Here is an 8,475-nt window from a genome sequence, read left to right on the forward strand (position 1 = left end):
TTGGGTAAATAGCATAAGTTTCTCATAAAAGTAAATGTTTTAAAGCATTAGGGTCTGCGGACCAATCCTAGGGGGGAGCTAACTTCCATAGAAAGCGCATTTCCATTAAGGGCATCTGCATCCCGCTGGACGGGTGTGGAATTTTCTTCTTTTTTCTCTAATAGTCCTCCTCATTGAGGACCCTTCTTGTGGTTGAGGAAGGTTCCCAATTGATTTCTCCTTCTTCTTTCTTGTGTTTTCTCTTTCTTTTCCTATCTTTTCCTGAAAGAAAGGAACTATTATCACTTAGACAGAGTAACTGCCTTTCTTTTAAGTTTTATTCCTTTTTCTTTTTTATTAATCCTCCCTTAGCCCTATCCCTTGGTCCTCAAAATGAGCACAGTCAAATTGTGTTCACTAAATGCTAGAGGTCCTAATGTCCCTCAGAAACGTTCTCAGATTCTGTACTCCATGCACCAACAGAGGGTTCATATCCTCATGCTACAAGAGACCCATCTCAAATCTGATCAAGTTCCTAAGATGAAACAACTGCAACACAGGAAACGCTCTCACAAATCACTCAACCATCTGCTCACTCTCTGTATCTTCCGTCTATTAGTCGCAGGTGATATTTCTCCCAACCCAGGACCCTCCAGTAATAATAACACTAACTCTTTCCCTGTTACATTCAGAAACCCTGCTAATCTCATTAATATTCCCTGCATATCTTCTGTCTCATTCAACTGTGCCCTTTGGAATGCGCTCTCAGCTTGTAATAAACTCTCTTACATCCATGACTTTTTCCTCTCTAATTCCCTCAACCTTCTGGCTCTCACTGAAACCTGGATCCAGCAGTCGGACACCACCGGTTTCCATCGCAGTCCACAAGTCATAAGCATACACTTTACTTGACACACTTATTGACACACAACGCAGATACCTATTTCTCAAGATAAAAATTGTAGATTCAATATACACAATTATTAATTGGTATTTGCCGAACAAGGGTCAGATTATTGCATACCACGCATTTTTAACCGCATTGTCTAATTTCTCAGAAAGTACAGTGATTGCAGGGGGAAGACTTCAACTTTACCATGAACCCAAAAGTAGATACCTCTTCGGGTAAGGGAACAGTCTCGATTAGACAGCTTCGATCTCTCAAAAGGGCCCTTCACGCTCTTCGACTGACCGATGTATGACGGATAATGAACCCTCAGGGTAAGGATTATACATATTTTTCGCATATACATAACTCATATAGTCGCATAGTCCTCTTTCTTTTGAGCCATCATGCTTTGTCTTGGCAACCCGAGACCACAATCGGAGATATTTTGTGGTCGGACTACCCTCCGTTTTTTCTGACAATATCTCTTCCATCCCTAGCCCAACACTCCTGGACTTGGAGATTAAATGATAACCTTATTAAAGATATTCTGTGTGAATCAGAGTTAAGGGAGTCTATCGAGTCTTTCATTTAGATTCACGCTTCTGATCAAACCTCAATTTCTTTACAGTGGGAGACTTTGAAATGTGTCATGAGAGGGATCCTGGTAAAGCATGGCTCAAGGCTAAAGGAAGAGAGGGCTCGGAAAATAGGAGAATCATTAAATCAAATTCACTCCCTTGAAATTTTCCATAAACAAAACCTCTCTGTCTCCACTCTTGTTGATTTGACAAAGAAAAGAGACGAATGAAAAAAAATTCTAGATAAAAAATATTTGCAATCCAGGGAAAAATCAAAACGTTTCTTCTACGATTTTTCAGATAAATGCGGGAGACCATTGGCCAGAATGCTCCACCTTACATTTATCCCAAATGTTAAAGGGAAAGAGAGCAGGGATGAACATAATCCCCCAAAAATTGTAGATCTTTTTCGGTCTTACTATGATAACTTCTATAATATTAAGAATCAATTTGCAGACATGTCCCTCTTAGACCGATCCAATAAGATTGCAGAATATGTCCAGGAAACACCTCTACCCAAGTTGAGCAATTCAATGGTGGAAGCTTTGGAAGAGGTGATATCCATAGATGAAATTGACTCTGCGATATAGGCCTCCCCATCAGGTAAATATCCGGGAGCAGATGGCTTTACGTCGGCATTTTACAAACAGTTTAGAGACAACTCTCTCCAATAATGGCTAAAACATTTAATACAATTGATGGAAACACTGGATTTGTCCCCCAATCTCTAGAGGCACACATCAGTGTACTTCCAAAACCAGGAAAAGACCCTTCAATAATTGCTAATTTTAGACCAATCTCTTTATTAAATATAGATATTAAACTATTTTCAAAAATACTGCTGACAGGTTAGCCCCTTCACTCCCCTCTAAAGTCAACAATGATCAGATAGGCTTCATCAAAGGACGAGAGGCTAGAGACAATACCTTTAAGACGCTACTCATTATCTCCAAAGCAAGAAGTGGCTCCACTCCATTAGGTCTTCGATCTATAGATGCAGAGAAAGCTTTCGTTAGAGTCCAGATTTATAGAGGAAGCCTTGAAATAGATAGGCTTTGGCTCTTGTTACCTACAGAAAATAATGGCCTTGCATAAAAATCCATCGGCACGGGTAGAGTAAACAATTCTCTTTCTGCCCCATTTGCAATTAACAATGGAACCAGACAAGGGTGCCCCCTGTCTCCATTGCTATATGTGGTGGTAAAGGAGCATCTGGCCAATGCCCTCAGAAGCAATAGTAATATTCATGGATACAAAGTGGGAGCTACATCTTATAAAGCAGCCCTGTATGCAGACGATTTGCTTCTTTACATATCCTAACCTCAAATATAATTTCCTAAAAGAATTTGATACGTTTGGAGCAGTTAGCAATTTTAAAGTCAATTACTCTAAAACCGAGGCCTTGAATATATCTATTCCACAGACTGAAATCTCACAAGTTATGACTAAATTTCCATTTAAATGGCTGAAAAAATCATTGAAATATTTAGGGGTTCATATTCCTTCGGCCCCTAATAAATTATTTGAGCTCAATCATCAAGCTTTATTGCACAGAACATATGGAGACCTATTGAAATATGGCAAACTGAAGATATCTTGGTTTGGACTCTGAACAATGGGTATGTTCCTTCAGGAAAGTGGTCCGACTCATGCTATCTCTGTGATATATGAGGGATTGGGCAGAGAGGAGGGAAAGGAGAAACTGGCATTTCAGTGAGCATGGGAGAGGGATTTGGGGGTTCGTTTATCCCCTCGTGAGTGGGCAAAAGGGTTCCTCTTCACACATAAGCTTTCTAATGCAGGGACTGCACAAGAAAAGAACTATAAAACACTCACACGATGGTATCACTACCCATCTAAACTACATGCAATGTTCCTTACAGTTTCGGAAACATGTTGGAGATGTGAAAGTGAAGTGGGTTCTATGATTCATATATGATGGGAGTGTTCTAAAATTAAACCATTTTGGGAGAAGGTATTTGACAATTACCAACGTATCACAGGAAACAGAGTATTGGGGTCTCCTCAAATAGCCCTTCTGTCAATCCTCCGGAATCAGGAATGTATTAAGTACTATAGAAACTGCCGAGAAATAATCATCTCAAATTCTGTGTTTCCAGGATTATTCTTGTGGGAATTGGCTGAGATATCCCCTGTGCAAAATATATCTAGTATTAATGAGCCAGTAATGGGGGATCTCCACATACCTCCACCTGCAGAGCCGCCACCATATACAAGTGCTTCTCACTAAATTAGAATATCATCAAAAAGTAAATTTATTTCAGTTCTTCAATACAAAAAGTGAAACTCCTATATTATATAGAGTCATTACACACAGAGTGATCTATTTCACATGTTTATTTCTGTTAATGTTGATGATAATGGCTTACAGCCAATGAAAACACAAACGTCATTATCTCAGTAAATTAGAATAATTAACAAAAACATCTGCAAAGGCTTCCTAAGCGTTTAAAAAGGTCCCTTAGTCTGTTTCAGTAGGCTCCACAATCATGGGGAATACTGCTGACTTGACAGATGTCCAGAAGGCAGTCACTGACACACTCCACAAGGAGGGTAAGCCACAAAAGGTCATTGCTAAAGAAGCTGGTGACTCGCCCCCTGGGCCGTGGGGCACTCGGATTCGGGCAATAGGGGAACGATGGGGGTAGTAGTGGCTACCCGGTTCCGTGGCTCAGGGTGGTCAGCCCAGAGGTAGTCTGCTACGTGCTGTTAACAATGTCCGACTACGCCACCCGTGGATTTGCGGTCATTAGGAACCGCCGCTGCAAGGCAGACCCTTGGGGCTGATGATGTATGCAGCTGGGATGGTGTGACTCCCCACGGGAAGAGTGCGGTCCCAGGGCAGTGTAGTGGATGGTGGGAGTGATGGTAGTGAGAGTCCCAGTGCTGATAGTGCTGGAGTAGCAAGGAGCACACAGACAACAGGTTGCAGTCCAGGGTCTTTACTAGAACAGGTAAACTGACCCACAAACAGTCCCGGCTAGGAGGGGACCTGGATGTCTGAGAGCAATGGGGAAATTGGCCCTGGTCAGGGTGAGGGTGTAGGCTTACCGTGCTTTCTGCGCTCCTTCTGGCTATCTCCTCCTTATAGGGTAAAAGCCCACGTTTCCGAGCTCTCCGTGTATTCTCGCCTGTATGGCCTGCGACGTGGGTTCCTTTCTGCTCCCGGCCTGATACGGCTTTGATGGTCCCTTCTGTTGTGGCAGGACCTCCAGGCTTCTTAGGCCAAGGAATATACAGTCCCCTGCGGACTGGTTATCTGCTGTGGGATGTGGAATCCTCCCAGCCTCAGACACCAAAGTCTGGTAAATTAAGTCCTCTATCTGCCAAGACAGGCTCACTTCGCCTCTTGTCTCTGGCTTGTGGCTCTCCTCCTGCCACACTTCCTCTTAGGTGCAATACAACTTTCTGTCTCTGCTCTGCTCCGGGACACGTCTCACTGCTGAGACAGGTCATCCAGTTCTCCCTAACCCTGCCCCCAGTACCAGCTTTTATAGGGGCAGCCAGCTCCCCCTACTGGCCTGAGACAGGAGGCATTGCATGCTAATGTTCCCCTGACCAGAGAACCTCCCCCTTGCTCTCAGACACAGCTTAAATATATTTGTGGCATCCAGGCCAGGGTGACACATTCCCCCCTAGTGAAATTTAGTGCTCCGGGACTAAACAAGAAACAAAGATAATATACATGACTATGAAACATCAATAGACAAACGACGCACAGATTGAGTTCTTAAGGTTACAGTGTGGCCTGTGACCGGGTGTCCATATCACCAGCACAACGGGAAGCCTTAACCAGGTGGGGGTCTGTCTTACCCCAAGTCCTTTACAGTCTTAGTTCATTCCTTGGTTAGGCTCCGAACGCAGTCCATACAAGGTCCCGGTTATAAATAGTCCATAACCTTTAAGTCCGTACGGTAACTGTAAGGAACTGAAACACACAATTACTAATCACGCAGGTAACTTGGCAAACATTTCAACATTTGACAACAAGGTTATTACAATTTTAGTGCACCCTATATTCTCCAGCGAGCGGGTGTCTGCCCCTTTGTGCTCCTGGTTGATCTACGTAGCCCACGGTCTGGTGGTGGACCAACCTGGCTTTCCCCACTAGCATTAGGGGTACAGCTACCAGCTGGGTGTACAGGTAGGGCAGGCAGCTGTCTGCGGCTCCTTTGGCTTACCGCAGGCATGGCAGGCTCACTGTCAGCAGAGGGTTGACTCTCCTGGGCTGCTGGTACAGGCTCTTCTGCCTCTGGAACTGCTTGCTCCTCTTCACCTTCCGGCTCTGGTGTTGATTGTTGCTGTGCCGGTTGCAGGAAATGCAGGACGGGTACCACTATGGCATCGTTTATCCGAGTCCAGGACTGAGGGAACTCTCTGAGAACGGTGCTGATCATTTCTTCCTTGTCCTCTGCGGGTTCAAGGTCACTTTGATCCTCTTCTGCACTACGGAGTTGCTCGGGGCATCTTTTGAGGTGGTCCCTGGAGACGGTACTAGTGGTTTCTCCTCCGTCCTTGGTGATCATGCACACCTTCAGGTTGTCATGGTCAGACTGCAGTACAGTGTAGGGTTCCCTTTCCCACTGGTCGTCCAACTTATGTAGCCTTCTCTTTCGCTTCAGGACCTGCTCACCAGGTTCTAGGGGACCAGCAGGGGCATGTTGGTTGAAGAGTCTTTCTTGCTTCTCTCTCACCTGGGCCAGGCTCTTCTCCACACTCTCCTGTACTTTCTTGTACTGCAGTTGCCTTTCCGTATCCCAGTCCGCATCCGGGGAGGTGTCCTCAGGCGTTAGGACTCCCATCTCCAGGTCTACGGGCAGCTTACCTGGTCTGGCTCGCATCAGGTAAGCCGGGGTGCAGTTTGTAGCATTCACCGGGATATGGTTGTATAGGTCTATCAGGTCCGGCAGTTTTTCTGGCCACAGGCTGCGTTCCTCCAGGGGCAACGTCTTCAGGAGATCAATGACTATATTGTTCATTTTCTCACACATCCCGTTGGTTTGTGGGTGGTAAGGCGTTGTACGGATCTTCTTACAGCCATAGAGGTTGCAGAACTCCTGGAAGAATTCAGCTAAGAACGCTGGACCCTGGTCTGTCAGGACCTGTTCCGGATACCTGTGTGGACGACAGAAGTATTGCTGGAAGGCTCTGGCCGCTGTTTGGGCTGTCAAGTCTTTTACCGGGACCACCACGAGAAAACGGGAATAGTGGTCCACGATTGTCAGGGCGTAGATGTACCCTGACCGGCTTGGAGCCAACTTGACGTGGTCCAGAGCTACCAGCTCAAGAGGCTGCGTGGTGACGATGGGCCTCAAGGGTGTCTTCTGGCTGGTGCGGTCCTTCCTCCTTAGGTGACAAGGGCCACAGTCTCTGCACCACTTTTCTACAGCCCCTCTCATGCCGACCCAAAAGAACCGTCCTCTCAGCAGGAACTCCAGTTTCTTCCAACCGAAGTGCCCCGCTCTGTCATGGTAAGCCCCCAGCACCATAGCTGCATCCCGCCTTGGGACCACGACTTGCCAGGTCAGCTCATGAGTCCGGTGGTTGACAATCCTTCTACACAGCTTGCCTTCGTAGAGGAACAACTTGCTCTTCTCTTTCCATAGCTGCTTGGCTTCCTCTGGGGCATCCGGATCCATGCGGACGTCTTCCTGGGTCCGCAGATCTTTCACCAGGCGGATGGCAGGGTCACTATCTTGGGTCTCGGCCCAGCTGTGGTGAGGTAGGGGATTGATCATCACGGTTGTTAGATCATCCTCCTTCACGCGGTGGGAGTATTGAGCGGCTCCATACTGGTGAAACGCGGGGAGTTCTACCTCCTCCAGCTCTTCTGGGTCTTCGTCACCTTCAGGTAAGTGAGGCATCCTCGATAGGGCGTCAGCGTTGGCATTGGTTTTGCCTGCCCAGTATTTGATCACGAAGTCATAGTTGGAGAGACGGGCCATCCACAGCTGTTCTAGGGCACCTAGTCTTGCATTGTCCAGGTGTGTCAACGGGTTGTTGTCCGTGTACACGGTGAACTTTGCGGAGGCCAGGTAATGCTTGAAGCATTCCGTTATGGCCCACACCACTGCCAAGAATTCTAGCTTGAAGGAGCTGTAATTCTCCGGGTTCCTCTCGGTGGGCCTCAGCTTCCGGCTGGCGTATGCGATCACCCTTTCTCTGCCCTGTTGGTTTTGGGACAGAACGGCTCCCAGTCCCACATTACTGGCATCTGTGTGAAGGATAAAAGGCTGGCCATAATCAGGGTAGGCCAGGATCTCATCCCTCGTGAGGGCCATCTTCAACTGGCGGAAGGACTCCTCTTCCGGTTGATCCCACTTGAAGGGTGGCTTTTGACTTCTGGACTTAGACTGTCCTATCAGGAGGTCCTTTTATAGGGGCAAACAACTCCCCCTACTGGCCTGAGACAGGAGGCATTGCATGCTAATGTTCCCCTGACCAGAGAACCTCCCCCTTGCTCTCAGACACAGCTTTAATATATTTGTGGCATCCAGGCCAGGGTGACACACTGGCTGTTCACAGAGTGCTGTATCCAAGCATATTAATGGAAAGTTGAGTGGAAGGAAAAAGTGTGGTAGAAAAAGGTGCACAAGCAACCGGGATAACCACAGCCTTGAAAGGATTGTTAAGTGTTGTTAAATTAAGACCATTCAAAAATTTGGGGGAGATTCACAAGGAGTGGACGGCTGCTGGAGTCATTGCTTCAAGAGCCACCATACACAGATGTATCCAGGACATGGGCTACAAGTGTCACATTCCTTGTGTCAAGCCACTCATGACCGATAGACAACGCCAGAAGCGTCTTACCTGGGCCAAGGAGAAAAAGACCTGGACTGTTGCTCAGTGGTCCAAGATGTTGTTTTCAGATGAAAGTAAATTTTGCATTTCATTTGGAAATCAAGGTCCCAGAGTCTGGAGGAAGAGTGGAGAGGCCACAATCCAAGCTGCTGGAGGTCTAGTGTGAAGATTCCATAATCAGTGATGGTTTGGGCAGCCACGTCATCT

Source organism: Phyllobates terribilis, unplaced genomic scaffold (assembly GCF_046119375.1).
Source record: "Phyllobates terribilis strain yellow unplaced genomic scaffold, ASM4611937v1 Scaffold_150__1_contigs__length_4496277, whole genome shotgun sequence".
In the NCBI taxonomy this organism is placed as follows: domain Eukaryota; kingdom Metazoa; phylum Chordata; class Amphibia; order Anura; family Dendrobatidae; genus Phyllobates; species Phyllobates terribilis.